We start from the raw sequence: 19,970 nt of genomic DNA, 5'->3' as shown, positions 1-19,970 counted from the left end.
TCGTGAATAATAACTGATACTCTTTGAGCATTTATGGCATTGTTTTTACTACTTTACATTTTACTCATATAGTTTTCCTTAGTTAATGATTGTAACAACATAAAAGGATGTAGGTGATGACCAAGATGGCCATAACATTCTCCTCAGCTTGAATAAACTGTAGACAGGCTTTTTCCCGACACTTGGCCCCTGACCTCCCTTTTCTTAAAGCAATTACTTTAGAAAATTTGTAATTGAAATTCCTTTTCTGCTCCTCTGAGGTGCATTTTTAAAACACCTCTTGCCTGTTTTACAACCTAGGACTCCTTTTCAAGGAGCTGGGAGCCATCCCCTTGAAATGAAATCATCATGAAGGATAGCACCCCTAAATCCCAGTATCTATAGGAGGAGAGGAGCCTAACCTCAGTGGGTACCTTGCTACAAGTTGTAAAATTACCTCCTGTCACAAAGATACGGGAAAGATTACTTTCTCTTTGAGTAAGCCCAACTGGAAAACACAGATGGCCTATGATCTCCCCCACTCACGTCTCAAAAAAATTCTCCCACCCTTTGTTTCAGTGAAGTTGAGTTCAGATTGCTTTCTGGTTTCTCTCCCCTACTGCAATAGACTTGAAAAATGTCTTCCTTGCCTCTTTGAGTTTGTCCAGTGCAATTTTTGCTTTGACAATGCTTTCTATCTCCATTTTAAGTATAAGAATACTAATGTACAAACATGAAGTGATTTACCCAAGGCTACACTACTGGTGGACAGGACTAGAACCCTGGGTTTCTCGTTTTAGAGGCCATGTCTGAATCATTATACTACAAAGGGAAATAGAATATTCACAGGGCTATGGGGAAGTTTGTGAACACCGGCACCTGTACATAATAGATGCTCAAAAGCTGAAAGCCGTGCTTATAGAGGGGAAGAAGGAAAATATGGCTCAAGTCAAGCAAATCTGGTTCAGATCCAGGAAGTACCTCTTAGCAACCTTGCAGACTTGGGTGAGCACAGTAATAGTTTCAGAGTTTTGTGCTTATTCTGATGCCTTATGGCTGAATACCACAGTGCTCTCATTGCTTAAACTGGTTTTACTGCCACTCTTGACCATCCAGTGGGAAGCACAAACACCACTGAGGAATGATGGGCTAGGGCGTCTGTGACATTTTTCAGTGATATCTCACTATATTACTACTAAGGTCAAGAAAGAAATGCAAATTGACCATTTTAAAGACAATCTAATCAAATCTCAGTGTCAATCTAATCAAATCTCAATGTCATTTGATAGAATGAACAATGCCACATGGAAGCCTAAATTATGAAGTGCAAGGTCAAATTTGGTCAAGAAACTAACACATGTACACAGAGAACAAAATAAATTGTGGAGAGAGATGTGTATTTATTATTCTCAAAGAGGGCAGGGAGCAATCAAGATGGTGGAGGAGTAGGACGTGGAGCCTACCTCCTCCCACAAATACATCAAAAATACATCTACAAGTAGAACGATTCATAAAGAACATCTACTAAATGCTGGCAGAAGACCTCAGATTTCTGAAAGGGCAAGAAAACCTCCACGTAGCTGGGTAGGACAAAAGAAAAATGAAAAAAAAAAAAAGAGAGAGAGCGAGAGAGAGAGAAAAGAATCAGGATGGGACTTGTGTCCCAGGGAGGGAGCTGTGAATGAGGAAATATTCCTGCACCAGCAGGGCAATCAGCCTGGACAGAGGGGGAGCATTGGAGCCTCGGAGGAGAGTGCAGCACCTGGTTTGCAGTAGGCAAGTGGAAGGTGATGTGCACTGTCAGTACTGACGCCATGTGCTCCCTAGCCTGAGACATTTATCCACCGGTGTGGGCAGCAGCTGGATGCCAGCTTTGGAGGTCAGACCAAGGGAAAGGACCAGGGTTGGCTGTGTGGAGACAGCCTGAAGAGGCTGGAGTGTAGCAACTGAGGGTATACTTGGAAGAAGCCTGGGCCTGCCAGAAGGGCAAGGTGCCATCATTGGTGGGGGTGGGGTGCACGAGGAGACGAGTGGAGTTGCCATTAAAGGTTTTTTACCTATGCATGCTCACAGGCAATAGGACACCACCTACATGAGTTCTGGGGGTGGGTGTGAGCCGTTGTCACCATACTGGGCTCCAGAGGTGGACATGGGCCACTGCCACCATTAACAGATCATGAGCAAGTGCCAATAACTGCCCCTGCTATCCTGGGACTGTGCAGGCTGCTGCTGTCAGTAGAAGACCCAGGAGCAGGTGCCAATCACTGCCTCCGCTGTCCTGGCGATATGCGAGCCACCATTGCCACTGTGAGATGCACGAGTGGGCACTGATTGCTGCTCTCACTGTCCCGGGAGTGCACACAGGCTGCCGCACCTGCACACTCCATATCAAGGAGATAACAGGCAACACACACTAAGAAAAGAGGCTGGAAACATCCAAACTAAAAACATCCCCTCAATTCCAGACAAGATGGCAGAGTAGAAGGACTTGAGCTCTCCTCCTGTCGTGAAAACACCAAAATCACAATTATCTGCAGAACGATCATCAATGAAGAAGACTGGAACCCACCAGAAAAGATATTCTACATCCAAAGACAAAGAAGAAGCCACAACAAGATGGGAGGAGGGGCGTTTTTGTGATATAATGAATTCCAATACATGCAAACTTAAAAATAATTATGTCACAGAGGTTTTCCCACAGGAGTGAGAGTTCTGAGCTCCATGTTAGTCTTGCCATCCTGAAGGTCTGGCATCAAGAAGAGAAGCCAACAGAGCATTTGGCTATGAAGACCAGCTGGGCTAGAGTGCAGGAACTCCAGAGGACTGGGAGAAACAGAGACTTCACTCTTGGAGGGCACAAACAAGGTTTCACATTCACTGGAACCAAACACAAAGCAGTGACTCCATAGGAGCTTGTGCTAGACCTACTGGTGGGTTTGGAGGGTCTCCTAGGGAGATGGGGCTCAGCGGTGGCTTACTGTGGGGGCAAGGGCACTGGTGGCAGAGGCTCCAGGAAATATTGACCAGTGTGAGCTCTCCTTGAGGTTGCCCTTGGCATTGAGATGTGTCCAGACCCAACAGCCTGCAGGCTCTAGTGCTGGGACGCCTCAGACCAAACAACAGGCAAGGTGGGAACACAGCTCCACCCATGCGCAAACAGGCTGCCTAAAGTTGTACTGAGCTCACAGCCACCACTAAACACACCCCTTGACACAGCCCTGTCCACCAGAGGGAAAAGACCTAGCTCCATCCACAAGTGGGCAGGCACCAGTCTCTCCCACAAGGAAGCCTACATAAGTCCCTGTACCAACCTCACCCACCAGGGGCAAGACACCAGAAGCAAGAGGAACTATGACCCAGCAGCCTGCAGAAAGTAGACCACAAACAAGACAAATGAGATGGTGAAGAAATATGTTCAAGACGAACAAACAAGATAAAAACCCAGAAAAACAACTAAGTGGAGTGGAGATAGGCAATCTTCCTGAAAAAGAATTCAGAATAATGATAGTAAAGATGATCCAAGATCTTGGGAAAAGGATGGAGGCACAGATCCAGAAGACACAAAAAAAGTTTAACAAGGAGCTAGAAGAACTAAAGAACAGAGATGAACAAAACAATAACTGCAAGAGAAGAAATCAATAGCAGAATAAATGAGGCAGAAGAACGAATAAGTGAGCAGGAAGACAGAGTGATGTAAATCACTGCTGTGAAACAGATAAAGAAAAAAGCATGAAGGAAATAAGGATGGTTTCAGAGACTTCTGGGAGAACATCAAATGCATCAAAATTCTCATTATACACGTCCCAGAAGGAGAAGAGAGAGAGAAAGGGACTGAGAAAATATTTGAAGAGATTATAGTCAAAAACATCCCTAATGGGAAAGGAAACACTCACTCAAGTCCAGGAAGCAAAGAGAATGCTATATAGGACAAACACAAGGAGGAATACGCCGAGACACATATTAATCAAACTGACAAAAATTAAAGGAAAAAAGAGAAAATATTAAAAGCAACAAAGGAAAAGCAACAAATAACATACAAGTGAATCTCTATAAGGATGTCAGCTGATTTTTCAGCACAAACTCTGCAGGCCAGAAGGGAGTGGCATGATATACTTAAAGTGATGAAAGGTGTCTTGCAAGATAGCAGAGGAATAGGAGGATGTGGAGTTATATCTCTCTAAAAACACATCAAGAATACCCTTAAAGGGCTTCCCTGGTGGCGCAGTGGTTGAGAGTCCGCCTGCCGATGCAGGGGACACAGGTTCATGCCCTGGTCCAGGAAGATCCCACATGCTGCAGAGTGGCTGGGGGCCCGTGAGCCATGGCTGCTGAGCCTGCACTCCACAACAGGAGTGGCCACAACAGTCTGGAGCCTGTGCTCCACAACAGGAGTGGCCACAACAGTGAGAGGCCTGCATACCACAAAAAAAAAAAAAGAAAAAAAAAGAATACCCTTAAAAATGGAACAATTCTCACAGAGCACCTGCTGAACTATCAGAGGACCCTGAACACCTAAAAGGACAAAAAGATCCCCACATAACTGGGTAGGATGAAACAAAGAAAGGGAAAAGAAAGAGGAGAGGAAGCAAGATGGGACCCGTGACCCTAGGCGGCGAGCTGAAGGTGAGAAGAGGTTCCTGCATCTGGGGAAACCCCTCACCACAGCGAGATCAGGTGGGACAGAAGGGGAGATTCAGAGGCTCAGAGGAGAGTGCAGCAACCAGTCTGTGGCATGCAGGACAGAGTGAGAACTCCAAAGATGGTTTGTGCCATGGCCCTGTATGCACCATCCTGAGACACAGTGCACACAGGGACTGGGTGCTGGAACATGGAACTTGGAGAGCAGACCCAGGGAGGACACTACCGTTGGCTGAGAGGAGACAGCCTGAGGGGACAGGAGTGAGGAGGTCCACAACCAGGAATGCTTGTGGAGGAAGCCCAGACCACCACAGAAGCAAAGTGCCATTTTGAGTGACAAGCAAATGGCAGGGCTGCCATTGCAGCATCTCTCCTCACCTACCATTCCCTGCCTCCATGGGCACTAGGGAGGGCTTCTGCCAGAGCTGGTTCATGCACCCATGGCAATCGTTTCCTCCACCCCCTCCCTGTCTGGGTGGTATGCTCGCCCTGATCAATTGTTTCCTCAGCACCCTCCAGCCTGGGCCACCTGCTTTCCCTGATCGTCACCTTGGCTCCCGCCCACCTCATGGGCTCGTGTGCTCCAGCAGCCTCAGGAGCAGACATGCAGAGGTGGGGTGTTGCATGTGAGAGGAACACATGTAGAGGTGGGGCTGAAACTACAGCTGAGCCCCAGGGGCCATGTGACTAAGGAAGAAGAGCTGAAATCTCTCCTCGTGGCTTCATGAACAGTGGAGTTACACCTCTGTTGATGGTTTCCTAAGTTCAGCACCTGCAGAACATCCAAACGGACAATAAGTGCTCCTGCAGCTGAGACGGGTATGGCTTTAGGAGCTGTGGGCTTTCTGGGCACATACATGTGGGGGTTGGGCCAGGTCAGAGTCTGAGCTGCCTCCATAACTCTCACAGCAGGTCCAAGTACACGATTACTGCAGTCCTGGGACCTGAACTCAGTGGATCTGCACCAGTGGCCTGGTGAAAACAATGCCTGAGGGACACCAGGGCTAACTGCCAGCATACCCATGATTAAGGTGGGACTGAGATCAGTGCAACCAACAGTGTACTTTGTGATCCAGCACAATGGGCGAAAGGGGATACAACAGAGCACATTCACAGGTGGACAGCTAGAGGGGAGGAACAGTGGTTTCTCCCAGTAGAAGTGCTCCAATACTGCCTCCCTCACAACTCAAATCAGAAACACAGCTAAGAAACAGATCTGGGGCCTCTACTCCAACAACTATGGAGCAGATCCCACCTCTGATAGGGAAGTGACAAGCACAGATCAAAGGGGAGGCCCCACTCAATATCCAGGGCAGGCTCTGGTCACCACAACACCAGTCAAACCCACTGTCAAGGGGAAAACAGCCAGCATACACTGAAGAAAGAGGTGGCAGTCATTCATAGTATAAACAGTCCTTGCACCAAAAAAAAAAAAAAAAAAAAAAAAAAAATTAAACCACTCAGGCTACAAAGGGAGGTTCTCACATAAAAAAAATCCCTCCAAGAAATTCTGAGGGTCTGACGTTGAGAGGAAGAACACCAGAGCACTTAGCCTTGAAGGCAAGTGGAGCTTAAGTGCAGGAGCTCCACAAGGCTGGGGGAAACAGAGACTCCACTCTTGGAGGTAGCACACAAGGTCTCTCATGCACAAAACAAAAGGGGCAGACAAAAGAAGCAACAGAATCTATGATCCTACAGACTACAGAAAGGAAAACACAAACACAGTAAGGTAGACAAATGAGATGACAAAGAAATATGTTGCAGACAAAGGAGAAAGATAAAAGCCTACAAGATCAAGTAAATGAAGAGGAGATAGGCAATCTACCTGAAAAAGAATTCAGAGCAATCACAGGAAAGATGATCCAAGATCCCAGAAAAAGAATGGAGGCGTGGATCAAGAAGATACAAGAAATGTTTAACAAAGACCTAGAAGAACTAAAGGACAAACAAACAGATGAACAATATAATAACTAAAATGAAAAATACACTAGAAGGAAGCAATATCAGAATAACTGAGGCAGGAGAATGGATAAGTGAGCTGGAAGACAGAATGGTGGAAATCACTGTCATGGAACAGAATAAACAACAAAGAATTAAAAGAAATGAGGACAGTCTTAAAGACCTCTGGGACAACATTAAATGCACGAACATTTGAATTATAGGGGTCCCAGAAAAAGAAGAGGAAGAGAAAGGGCCTGAGAAAATATTTGAAGAGATCATAATTGAAAACTTCCCTAACATGGGAAAGGAAATAGTCACCCAAGTCCAAGAAGTGAAGAATCTCATATAGGATAAACCCAAGGAGGAAAACACTGAGATACATATTAATCAAACTAAAAAAATTAAATACAAAAAAATAATAAAAGCAACAAGGAAAAAGCAACAAATAACATACAAAGGAATCCCCATAAGGTTATCAGCTGATTTTTTCGGCAGAAACTCTGAAGGCCAGAAGGGAGTGGCATGATATATTTAAAGTGATGAAAGGAAAAAATTACAACCAAGAATACTCTACCTGGCAAGGCTCTCATCAGATTCAATGGAGAAATAAAACGCTTTACAGACAAACAAAAGCTAAGACAATTCAGCACCAACAAACCAGCTTTACAACAAATACTAAAGACACTTATCTAGGCAGGGGAAAAAAGGAGGTCACCACGAGAAACAAGAAAATCACAAATGGAAAAGCTTGGTGGTAAAGGCAGACAGTACAATCAGGAACTCATCAATACACAAATATGATATCAAAACCAGCAACCATGAGAAGAAAAGAGTACAAATGCAGGAAATGGGAATTGCATTTGAAATTAAGAGACCAGCAACTTAAAAAAAACATTATATATATACACACACACAGACACACACACACACACACACTGCTATATCAAAACTTCATGGGAAATGCAAACCAAAAAACTACAACAGATGTACACAAAAAAGAAAAAGCTTCCTAGACAGAACACTAAAGATGGTCATCAAACCACAAGAGAAGAGAACAAAAGAGGAAGGAAAGAAAAAAAGACCTACAAAAACAAACCCAAAATAATTAAGAAAATGACAATAGGAACACACATATGGTAATTATATTAAACATAAATGAATTAAATGCTTCAACTAAAAGACTAAGACTGTCTGAATGGATACAAAAATAAGACCCATATATATGCTGCCTACAAGGACCAACTTCAGACCTAGGGACACATACAGACTGAAAGTGAGGGGATGGAAAAAGATACTATATGGAAATGAAAGTCAAAAAAAGAAGGAGTAGTAATACTCATATCAGACAAAATAGACTTTAAAATAAAAAGTGTCACAAAAGACATGGAAGGACACTATATAATGATCAAGGGATCAATCCAAGAAGAAGATATAACATATGTAAATATATATGCACCCAACACAGGAGCAGCTCAATATATAAGGCAAATGATATCAGCCATAAAAGGGGAAATCAACAGTAACACAATAATAGTGGGGGACTTTAATACCCTACTTACACCAATGGACAGATCATCCAGACAGAAAATTAATAAGGAAACACAAGCCTTAAATGACACATTAGACCAGATAGACTTTATTGATATTTATAGGACATTCCATCCAAAAGCAGCAGAATACACTTTCTTCTCAAGTGCACACGGAACATTCTCTAGGATAGATCACATCTGGGGTCACAAATCAAGCCTCAGAAAATTTGAGAAAATTGAAATTGTATCAAGCATCTGTTCCAACCACAATGCTATGAAATTAGAAATCAATTACAGGAAAAAGAATGTAAAAACCACAGACATACGGAGGCTAAACAGTGTGCTGCTAAATAACCAAGAGATCACTAAAGAAATCAAAGGGGAAATAAAATAATACATAGAAACAAATGACAATGAAAACATGATGACCCAAAATCTGTGAGATGCAGCAATAGCAGTTCCAAGAGGGAAGTTTATAGCAATTTGATCTCACCTCAAGAAACAAGAAAAATCTCAAATAAAAAATCTAACCTTACACCTAAAACAATGAAAAAATAAAGTTAGTAAAAAAGTTAGTAAAAGTTAGTAAAATGAAAATCATAAGGATCAGAGCAGAAATAAATGAAACAGAAATGAAGAAAACAATAGCAATGATCAATAAAACTAAAGTTTGTTCTTTGAGAAGATAAACAAAATTCATAAACCCTTAGCCAGACTCATCAAGAAAAAAAGGGAGAGGACTCAAATCAATAAAATTAGAAATGAAAAAGATGTTACAATTCAAAACATAGAAATTCAGGGGATCATAAGAGACTACTACAAGCAACTATATGTCAATAAAATGGACAACCTAGAAGAAGTGGACAAATTTTTAGAGAGGCACAACCTTCCAAGACTGAACCAGGAAGAAATAGAAAATATGAACAGACCAATTACAAGTACTGAAATTGAAACTGTGATGAAAAATCTTCCAATAAACAGAAGTCCAGGACTAGATGGCTGCACAGGCGATTTCTATCAAACATTTAGAACAGCTAGCGCATATCCTTCTCAAACTCTCCCAAACAACTGCAGAAGGAGGAACACTCCCAAAAGTGTTCTATGAGGCCACCATCACCCTGATACCAAAACCAGACAAAGATATCACAGAAAAAGAAAATTATAGGCCAATATCACTGATGAACTAGACACAAAAATCCTCAACAAAATACTAGCAAACTGAATCCAACAACACATTAAAAGGATCATACACCATCAAGTGGGATTTATCCCAGGGCTGCAAGGATTTTTCAATATCCGCAAATCAATCAGTGTGATACACCACATCAACAAACCAAAGAATGAAAACCATATGATTATCTCAATAGATGCAGAAAAAGCTTTTGACAAAATTCAGCAGCCATTTATGATAAAAACTCTCCAGAAAGTGGGCATAGAGGGAACATACTTCAATATAATAAAGGCCATATATGACAAACCCACAGCTAATATCATTCTCAAAGGTGAAAAACTGAAAGCATTTCCTCTAAGATCAGGAACAAGACAAGGATGTTCACTCTCACCATTTTTATTGAACAAAGTTTTGGAAGTCCTAGCCAAGGCAATCAGAGAAGAAAAAGAAATAAACGGAATCCAAACTGGTAAAGAAGAAATAAAGCTGTCACTGTTTGCACATGACATGATACTATACATAGAAAATGCTACCAGAAACTACTAGAGCTCATCAATGAATTTGGTAAAGTTGCAGCATACAAAAATAACACCCAGAAATCTTTTGAGTTCCTATTCGCTAACAATGGAACATCAGAAAGAAAAATTAAGGAAACAATCCCATTTATCATCACATCAAAATGAATAAAATACCTAGTAATAAACCTACCCAAGGAAGCAAAAGACCTGAAGCCAGAAAACTATAAGATACTGATGAAACAAATCAAAGATGACACAAACAGATGGAGAGATATCACATGTTCTTGGCTTGGAAGAGATCGTATTTTCAAATTGACAATACTACCCAAAGCAATCTACAAATTGAATGCAATTCCTATTAAATTACCAGTGCCATTTTTCACAGAATTAGAACAAAATATTTTACAATTTGTATGGAAACACCAAGGACCCTGAATAGTCAAAGCAATCTTGAGAAAGAAAAACGGAGCTGGAGGAATAAGGCTCCCTGACTTCAGACTATACTACAAAACTACAGTCATCAAAACACTATGGTACTGGCACAAAAACAGAAATATAAATCAATGGAACAGGATAGAAAGTCCAGAGGTAATCCCACACATCTGTGGTCACCTAATCTATGACAAAGGAGGAAAGAATATACAATGGAGAAAACACAGTCTCTTCAGTAAGTGGTGCTCAGAAAACTGGATAGTTACATGTAAAAAAAAATTGAATTAATCACTCTCTAACACCATACAAAAAAATAAATTCATAATGGACTAAAGACCTAAATGTAAGACTGCACACTATAAAACTCTTAGAGGAAAACATAGGCTGGACACTCTTTTACATAAATCACAGCAAGATCTTTTTTGATCCACCTCCCAGAGTAATGAAAATAAAAACAAAAATAAACAAATGGACCCAATTAAACTTAAAAGCTTTTGCACAGCAAAGGAAACAATAAGCAAAACAAAAAGACAACCCTCAGAATAGGAGAAAATATTTGCAAATGAAACAACCAACAAGGGATTAATCTCCAAAATATACAAATAGCTCATGCGGCTCACTATCAAAAAACAAACAACCCAATCAAAAAATGGGCGGAAGATCTAAATAGACATTTCTCCAATGAAGACATACAGATGGTCAACAGGCACATGAAAAGATGATCAACATCACTATTTATTAGAGAAATTTAAATCAAAACTACAATGAGGTATCACCTCACACACACAGTCAGAATGGCCATCATCAAAAAATCTAGAAACAATAAATCCTGGTGCGGGTGTGGAGAAAATTGAACCCTCCCACACTGTTGATGGGAATGTAAATAAGTACAGCCACTATGGAGAACAGTATGGAGGTTCTTTAAAAAAACTAAGAATAAAGTTACAATATGATCCAGCATTCCCAATTCTTGTCATATATCTGGAGAAAACCATACATCTAAAAGATACGTGCACCCCAACGTTCATTGCAGCAGTATTTACAATAGCCTCAACATGGAAGCAACCTAAATGTCTATCAACAGAGGAATGGATAAAGAAGATGTGGTACATATATGCAATGGAATATTAGCCAGAAAAAAAGAATGAAATAATGCCATTTGCAGCAACATGGATGGACCTAGAGATTGTCACATTGAGTGAAGTAAGTCAGACACCAAAAGACAAATATGACATCACTTATATGTGGAATCTAAAAAACGGTATAAGTAAACTTATTTACAAAACAGAAATAGAGTCACAGATGTAGCAAACAAACTTATGGTTACAGGGGGCAAAGTGGAGGGGGGATAAATTGGGAGATTGGGATTGACATATACACACTACTATATGTAAAATAGATAAATAATAAGGACCTATTTTATAGCACATGGAACTCTACTCAATACTCTGTAATTGCCTCTATGGGAAAAAACAAGTGGATATTTGTATATGTATAAATGATTCACTTTACTCTACAGCTGAAACTAACACAACATTATAAATCAACTATATTCCAATAAAATTTTTTAAAATTAAAAGAAAATAAAGTGATTAAAGGGAAAATCCTACAAAAAAAAGAGAATACTTAGTGAGGCTCCCACTTAAATTCTACAGCAAAATCGAAAGATTTACAGAAAAGCAAAAGCTAAGGGAATTCATCACCACCAAATCAGCTTATAACAAATCCTAAAGGAACTTCTCTGGGTGGAAAAGAAAAGGACACAATTAGAAACATGAAAATTATGGATGGGAATGCTCACCAGTAAAGGCAAACATACAGTAAAGGTAGGAAATCATTCACACAGAAATATATCAAAACCAGCAATCATGAGAAGAGAAGTGAACATCACTTATATGTGGAATCTCAAACAGTGATGTGGGGAGATACTAGGACTTTGGGATTAACCTATACACACTATTATATATAAAATAGATATTCAACAAGGCCCTACTGTATATCACAGGGAATGCTACTCAATATTCTGTAATATCCTATATGGGAGAAGAATATGAAAAAGAATGGATATATGTATATGTATGACTGAATCACTTTGTTGTATACCTGCAAGTAATACAAAATTGTAACTCAACTATACTCCAATATAAAATAAAATTGCAAGTAAAAAAACCCTTGCAGTTCACTAATTTGAAAAGATTATGTGTTAATTAGGTGGGTAATTTAGGCCAGCTTTCTATTGTGCTCATATTAAAAAAGGAAATGTGATGCTGTCATCCCTATATCAAGAATAGAGTAGGTCAAAGCAACTGCTGATTGCAAATTAAAATGTTACTTTCTACCCATGTTACTTTTTGATAAATTCCTATTGAGAGCTACTGATGATTTTAGAAAATTTGAAGGGCTGCAATAGCTTTCATTCTATTGAGTACCCAGGAATCAGCCTCAGGGGGCAACTTGTTTCAGGCTCTATTGTGAGGAAGTCTAAAGTATTCTTGGGAAGAGTGAATGCCATCTCTTGGTATGAGAGAAAAAATATTTCAACCCATGAAATGCAAAGTATTTGAAGGCAAGTGATGTACTCGCAAATGCACACAAATAGTTGAGGATATGGGCTTTCAAGGAAAGTTAAAATACACAATATTTGAAGAAAACAGGTCAGTGGTTAATAGGTAGTAGTGCTATCTATGCTTTATTGAACACTTACAAAGTACCTATGACTGATTCAAAGTCCTTCTATGTATTAGGCATTTTAATCCTCAAAACAACCCTTTAGATGCTATCCTTATCCAGGTTCACAGCTAATAAAAGTAAAACAGAGAAGTTCAGATATTTTCCCAAGGTTACACAGCTAGTAAGCTGAGGTTCAAACACTCAGTCCAATACCAGGTTCACGCTCTTAACCACTTAGAGTGCCCAGGGCTCTTGAGGCTGTGGCAGGGAGATTTTCATATTCTGCATTGCTGAAAATCACTAAAACCAAACTTCTGCGAGGGAGTATTGTCTTTTTCTTTTATCTGTGCCTGGAGAACCAGAGAGATGAAGCATGTATAAAAAAGGGAAATTATAATAAAAAAGCTTTTCTTTGAATGGAGGCTACTACACTTCATAATAAGAACACAACTATCACAGGGATCATTTTCAATGAATTCAGTTACCTGATGGAGCTACTAAAATACAGAACCCGGGGCTTCCCTGGTGGTGCAGTGGTTGGGAGTCCGCCTGCTGATGCAGGGGACACGGGTTCGTGCCCTGGTCTGGGAAGATCCCACATGCCACGGAGTGACTGGGCCCGTGAGCCATGGCCACTGAGCCTGCACGTCCGGAGCCTGTGCTCCACAGTGGGAGAGGCCACAACAGTGAGAGGCCCGCGTACAGCAAAAAAAAAAAAAAAAAAAAAAATACAGAACCCAAATGCCCAGATGTCTACTAGATAATTAACAAAATCAATACTATAATCAATAGCACACTACCTTCTAGAAGTGAGGGCATGTTAGCATGAAAACTGAATCACAATGGGATGATAAATTCCTCAGGTGAAATACAGTCTAAATTCTTTATGTTCTTTATTCAGTACATAGTATAAATGGCATATGGCGATGTAGGCATATATTCTAAATGTAGCAGTACTGGATACTGTCAAGTTGTCTCTTTAATATATTTTTAAACTTCTTTGTAGTACATAAAAATTGGTAAACATAATTAAATGAGCAATCATTTGGTTAGTATCTGCTTCCACCACCTGGATGTTAAGCTCTGGATGGGCAGTAGCCAACTTCCTAACAGTGAATCAGATAGGCAAGGTCACGGGCTGGCTATACTTACATTGTAGTGAAGGAGACAGACAATTGTAGTATGGCATAAATGAAATTATTTCAGATACAAAGCACTGTGAAGAAAATAAAAAAGATCATGTGAATGAGAGGCACTACTAAATGACAGGGACACGTTAACAATCTTCCCTTTGACCAAGAAAACACCTTATTGAATTGAAAGTGTCTACATTAAGTTGTCTTCTAGGAGAGAGTTTGGAACTCATACTCAGTTTGTAGAAATAAGTACAATTATAGTGTGTGCATATCCAAAGCTTTAATGTTTTAATATTATACTTGTTATACAGCTACAGATGATGTGCAGTTAGAGAATAGAAAAAGCTAGCATGGTACACAGACCGTGCCATTGGACTCACTTCTGTATTAGATTTTTGAGCCAGGAATAGAGACTGAGGATGAGACGGAGGAGAGCCCAGAGAGCATAGCACCGCAAAAGCCAACTAAAGGAAGTGCTCCAGCTAAGAGATGCTGCTTAAGAGTCAAGTAAGATGAAAGCAAAGAAGGTGGAGACCAGTGAGAACGTACAGAGGCATTGTTAGTTCTGTTGAGGGTATAGATACATTTGGATAGGTAAAAAGGGAGAGAACAAGTAAAGAGACAGAAATCAGACATGAAGAAGTCAAAAACAATATTCAACAATTTTATCTTTGAGGGGCTTACCATCTGGGTAGTGAGGACAAATTCATAACAAGCTTCGAAGGATACAAGACTTGATCTATATTTTAAAGAAACTAGGGATTAGATGCATGGAGAGAGGGAGAAAGGACGTTCTAGGCACGGGTTTGACCAATGTCAGTAGGTAGGAGAAATCAGTTGCTCTGTTGGGCTGCAACATTATCCTCAGGATAATGGAGGGTAAAATTGAAGAGGTAGAAGTCAAGAGGATAAGAAGAGTTTTGGAGATGGCTAAGAAGGGTTGTAGGGTGAGATTTTTTGGGTTTTGTTGTTTTTTGTGTTTTTTTGTGTGTGTTTTTTTTGTGTGTGTGTGGTACACAGGCCTCTCACTGTTGTGGCCTCTCCCGTTGCGAAGCACAGGCTCCGGACACACAGGCTCAGTGGCCGTGGGTCATGGGCCCAGCTGCTCCACGGCATGTGGGGTCTTCCCGGACTGGGGCACAAACCCATGTCCCCTGCATTGGCAGGCGGACTCTCAACAACTGCGCTACCAGGGAAGCCTGTAGGGTGAGGTTTTTAAAGTGAAAAAAAAAAATGGAAATTAGAGGAAGATGTTCTATTAGGTGGCACAAATCCAACAATTTTTTCCACTGACAAAATTACTAAGAAAAAAAGAGTAACACTCCAGTAAAATAGACAGCACCCAATTTTTTTTTAGCTTCAGGCACAGACATGAATACTTAAAGTGCTTTTTTATGAAATTAAAAAATGCATGTAATTATGTTCATCCATTCTAAACATAACCCCTCCCCAAATCTACCTTTTTAATAAATTTTTTTTTAAAAAAAGGCTGACATGGTGCTTGGAATTGTGGTTTAAAATGATTTGAGTGTCAAGTCAAATATTTTGTAAATGAGCTTCTGCCCATCTGCTATAGAGCCTGTTGTTGCCACTTGACCAGAATATTCCAAGTGTAGTGGCATGTGAAAATTAAGAAATTTAATATTTTAAGCCTTTAAGATGAATGTTACAATATCTGAACAAGAATAAACTTCATGATTATTCAATTACCTTGCATCCGAGTGTCTTATTTGCCATCAGTTTTCCAGCATACTGATCTATTTACTGCTGAATAGAATAATTCCCCCTAAAGAGGATAACATACTCTTACTGACAGCTTGTCTCTAAATTGTTTGATTTCACAGTATTGATAGACAATTGTATTATACAGATATGGTTGCCTGTGTGCATCAATTATGATGTAGACAGCAGCTGCCCAAAATACTGTATTAGCCTAAACGTATTTCATTTCTCTTTGTTGGTGTTCACCTTCTTTTTTTTTTTTTTTTTTTTTTTTTTTGCAGTACGCGGGCCTCTCACTGTTGTGGCCTCTCCCGTTGTGGAGCACAGGCTCCAGACGCACATGCTCAGTGGCCATGGCTCACGGGCCCAGCCGCTCCGCAGCATGTGTGATCTCCCCGGACTGGGGCATGAACCCGTGTCCCCTGCATCGGCAGGCGGACTCTCAACCACTGCACAACCAGGGAAGCCCTCACCTTCTTAAATATAGTTGGTTGTGGCAATCTGTGAAATGAAGAGGCACAAATATCAGACACCTCCATTCTACTGATGATGGTTCTACAGCTTTCTTCTGATGGCTTCCTTGAATGATGCGCATCACAACATACAGCTTCCATGTTTGTCCAAGAGCCTTTGATTAAGCTCTTACACTGAGCATAAAAATTACTCTTCTTAGATTGCCACTTTCTCACTAATGTTTGGCAATTTATTTAAAGGAATAGCCAGGTGTAGTTTCCCTCCTACTCCATCCAGGCAATGACAAAACTGGATTGACTGGGAGGCTTAAAGGTGGTTTCCTTTTTTCTTTTACATCAGCCATGATCTGTTGAGACAAGAGGTGCATTTGATACTGACTGAAAGATTTGAGTTTATTTTCTCCCCCAGAGCATTGGAATAAATTTAAGTTGGTCTGTTTTTACCACAATTTATGTAATTTTCTAAAAAAATATAAACATACACACACACACACACACACACCCCTCAGTAGATGGCTCCACCTCCCATCCAGCTGTGCAAATCCAAAGCTAGAGTCTCCCTGATCTTTCTTTTCCTCAGCCCCCATCATCAGCAAATCCTATCGGCTCTGTCAGCAAAAGAATTTCAAAACCTGACTATCTCATCTCCACTGTCACTACCCTAGTGTAAGCAACCATCATCTTTTCCCTGGACTATGCCACGGGATTTTTATTGGGTCTCCTAGTTTCCATTCCTCCTCCTAAAGCCAGTTTCCACATAACAGCCAGAGTAATATTCAAAACATGCTCCTCTTTAGAAAATCCTCTCCACATAGTACCAAAGATGGAAACTGACAGTCCAAGGTTGTGATCAGGGCATGGGGAGGGCTCAGTTGGGCCAGCCCAAGTCACACCTGCACCTTTGACAGGGAACACACTGGGTCCACTCACACCACCCCCAAACAAACCACACTGAGTGAAATCTTCGTTATTGAAAAGTGGAGGTTCTGATATTAAAAAAAAGGGGGAAGGAATGCTCCATAGACAAAAACAATTAAATTGTATTACATACTTATGGTGAAATTCTCATTGGTTCAAAATGGAATGAGAGAAAAAAATGAAATGAGAAAAATAAAAATGATATATTGAAATTTTTATGAAGCTAAATGTATTTAATTTTTAAAAGTTTACTTTTTACTGCACTTTCTAAATTTTGGGGTGATAAAATACCCTTCCTTTTAATAAATTATAGTGATAATAAATTACATTTTTTCTTTTTATGTCTTTACTTGGCAAAATAAGGCTAGCAACTCTATGACAGCCCCCTAAACCTTTAGGAATGCTTAATTTAGAGCATACATTTCCAAAGTACATCCTAAACTGAAATTGAAGTTGCCTGCAAAAAAAAAAAAAAAGATGGAGGAAGTTTACTGTCAAATATGCTCAGAAGTGCTGGGTTAAGAAATATTTTTTAAAAAGTATCCTTATTGGGGCTTCCCTGGTGGCGCAGTGGTTGAGAGTCCGCCTACCAATGCAGGGGGCGTGGGTTCATGCCCCGGTCTGGGAGGATCCCACATGCTGCGGAGCGGCTGGGCCTGTGAGCCATGGCCGCTGAGCCTGCGCGTCTGGAGCCTGTGCTCTGTAGCAGGAGAGGCCACAACAGTGAGAGGCCCACGTACCACAAAAAAACAACAAACAAACAAACAAAAAAGTATCCTTATTATATTTCAGAACCTTAAAAATGTTAATGAACATTGCATAGCTCCACAAAGAAGTTATAGTATATAGCACATCTCACAATTATTTGATCAAGTACTTCTCTCATAAAGAATCATCTTGAGAGACTTATCCTGGGAACTGCTAGTCTAGAAACTCATGAAACACTTCACCATATATGTGATGTTGGCTGGTAAATATAAGTGCATCATTACACTTTTCACAGAAAGAGGAAACCAAGGAACTGAAGATGTAAATTCAAACATTGTGTCATGTCATTCTTGACTACAATCTCTTTATTTATTTATTTTTAAACTTTATTTATTTATTTATTTATTTATTTTTGCGGTATGCGGGCCTCTCACTGTAGTGGCCTCTCCCGTTGCACAGCACAGGCTCCAGATGCGCAGGCTCAGCAGCCATGGCCCACAGGCCCAGCCACTCCGTGGCATGTGGGATCTTCCCGGACCGGGGCACGAACCCGTGTCCCCTGCATCAGCAGGCGGACTCTCAACCACTGCACCACCAGGGAAGCCCTAATCTCATTATTTTTAAAATATTATTCTTTTAGCTTGGTCTGCACGTCTATGAAAAATAATTCCAATTCACATACTTATACTTTCCCAAATGACTTTCCAAAATGAAATGTCAAGCCATTGTATGACTTGAAATGCATCTTTAGACCTTTACTAAAGTTGTATTACTGTTGCCAGAATAACTATCAAATACCACCAGGCATGGGATGACAGAAAAATATCTCTTCAGGTATCAAGCACTGAATAAAGCAAGAGGCTTTGAAACATGATGAAACTGGATGTTACAAAGCTATTGCTCATGTACCTGTATATTAGTGCTAACAAGGTCCAACTGGTGACAGAAAGTCATGATAAAGTCACACAGTTCCTCTCCAAAAGGAAACAATAAATACTTTTTAAAATACCAAGTAACATTATGCTTCTTGCTGTAAAATTATGCTGGTTGCATAACAGAAAGCAAGCAGTTTTATAATTAACATTTGTTTATAGATGTCTTATTCTGTGTCATGCAAGGGTTGGTAAAAGGGATTCTTATTTATTCATTCAGATAGAATTTATTGAGGCTATATGGAGAGGGAGCCAATAAACTAATGTTAAATATATTGAACAAGGGGCAAAGAACTAAAACCAGCACAATGATGGATCAGTTAATAGACATTAATACTATCAATAGAAAATATTTTAGAGTATGGTACAATACACTTTTAGGAGGTTAGGGACATCCATCCTATTTCCTTCTTCTAGCCCTCTAGTTCTTCTCATGCTTAATATTAATAGATACTCAGGGTAGAATGGACCCTCTTTTCAGAGGAATTGGGGGATATGCAGTGGACTAAGGATGCTAGAGTTGCTGAAGATCTGAAGATAAAAGGAGGAAAGGCATCATTTCTTTGGGGCATAGTGATTGGTGGCAGGGAGCTAGAACATCAAGACTAGGTCACAGCACACAGTTATCAGGTAATGTGCAGCTCAGTACTTGCTCTCAAATCAAGTGAGGTGATGGAAAGGAAATGTCTAACTTCACCCCTAGAATTTCCAAGCCAGACAGTCCTTTGAAATATTTCTACAGAAATCATATAGAGGATATTTAAAAACAAAACTGTAAGATCATTTCAAAGAAGCATCCAAAGAAATTTAGAGTACATCATTTAGGTACATTTAGTTACCTCATTTCTGGTAGAAATGATTAGGAAAAACTTCAGAACTGGGACACAGTTCAATATACACTCAAAATAATTTTTTAGTCTGCTTTCTCAATGACATGTATCAGTGACTGAAAGTTCTAAGGATTAGTAACATTTTTTTTTTTTACCAAAAGCTATAACCAAATTAACTCATACAACCACATATAGCAACATCACCACCACCACCACCGCCAGCACTATCAGCACCAGCATCAATATAACCATCAGCATTTTCACCATATTACCACCACCATCACCATCATCATCATTATAGCTATATTTATAGACTACTTACTCTGTACTTATCATTATTCTAAACCTTTAACATAAATTAATTCTTTAAATG

The 19,970-nt window shown here is 40.2% G+C and overlaps 1 protein-coding gene across 1 annotated transcript in view; it reads right to left on the bottom strand.

The window, feature by feature from the left end:
* The window catches only part of RGS7 (regulator of G protein signaling 7), a 614,965-nt gene that overhangs the window by 230,178 nt on the left and 364,817 nt on the right, over positions 1 to 19,970 (bottom strand). The gene's annotated exons all lie outside the window — the stretch shown is intronic.

Source organism: Mesoplodon densirostris, chromosome 2 (genome assembly GCF_025265405.1).
Source record: "Mesoplodon densirostris isolate mMesDen1 chromosome 2, mMesDen1 primary haplotype, whole genome shotgun sequence".
Lineage (NCBI taxonomy): Eukaryota > Metazoa > Chordata > Mammalia > Artiodactyla > Ziphiidae > Mesoplodon > Mesoplodon densirostris.
The sequence above is the reverse complement of the archived record's forward strand: the minus strand, read 5'-3'. Positions and strand labels throughout refer to the sequence as shown.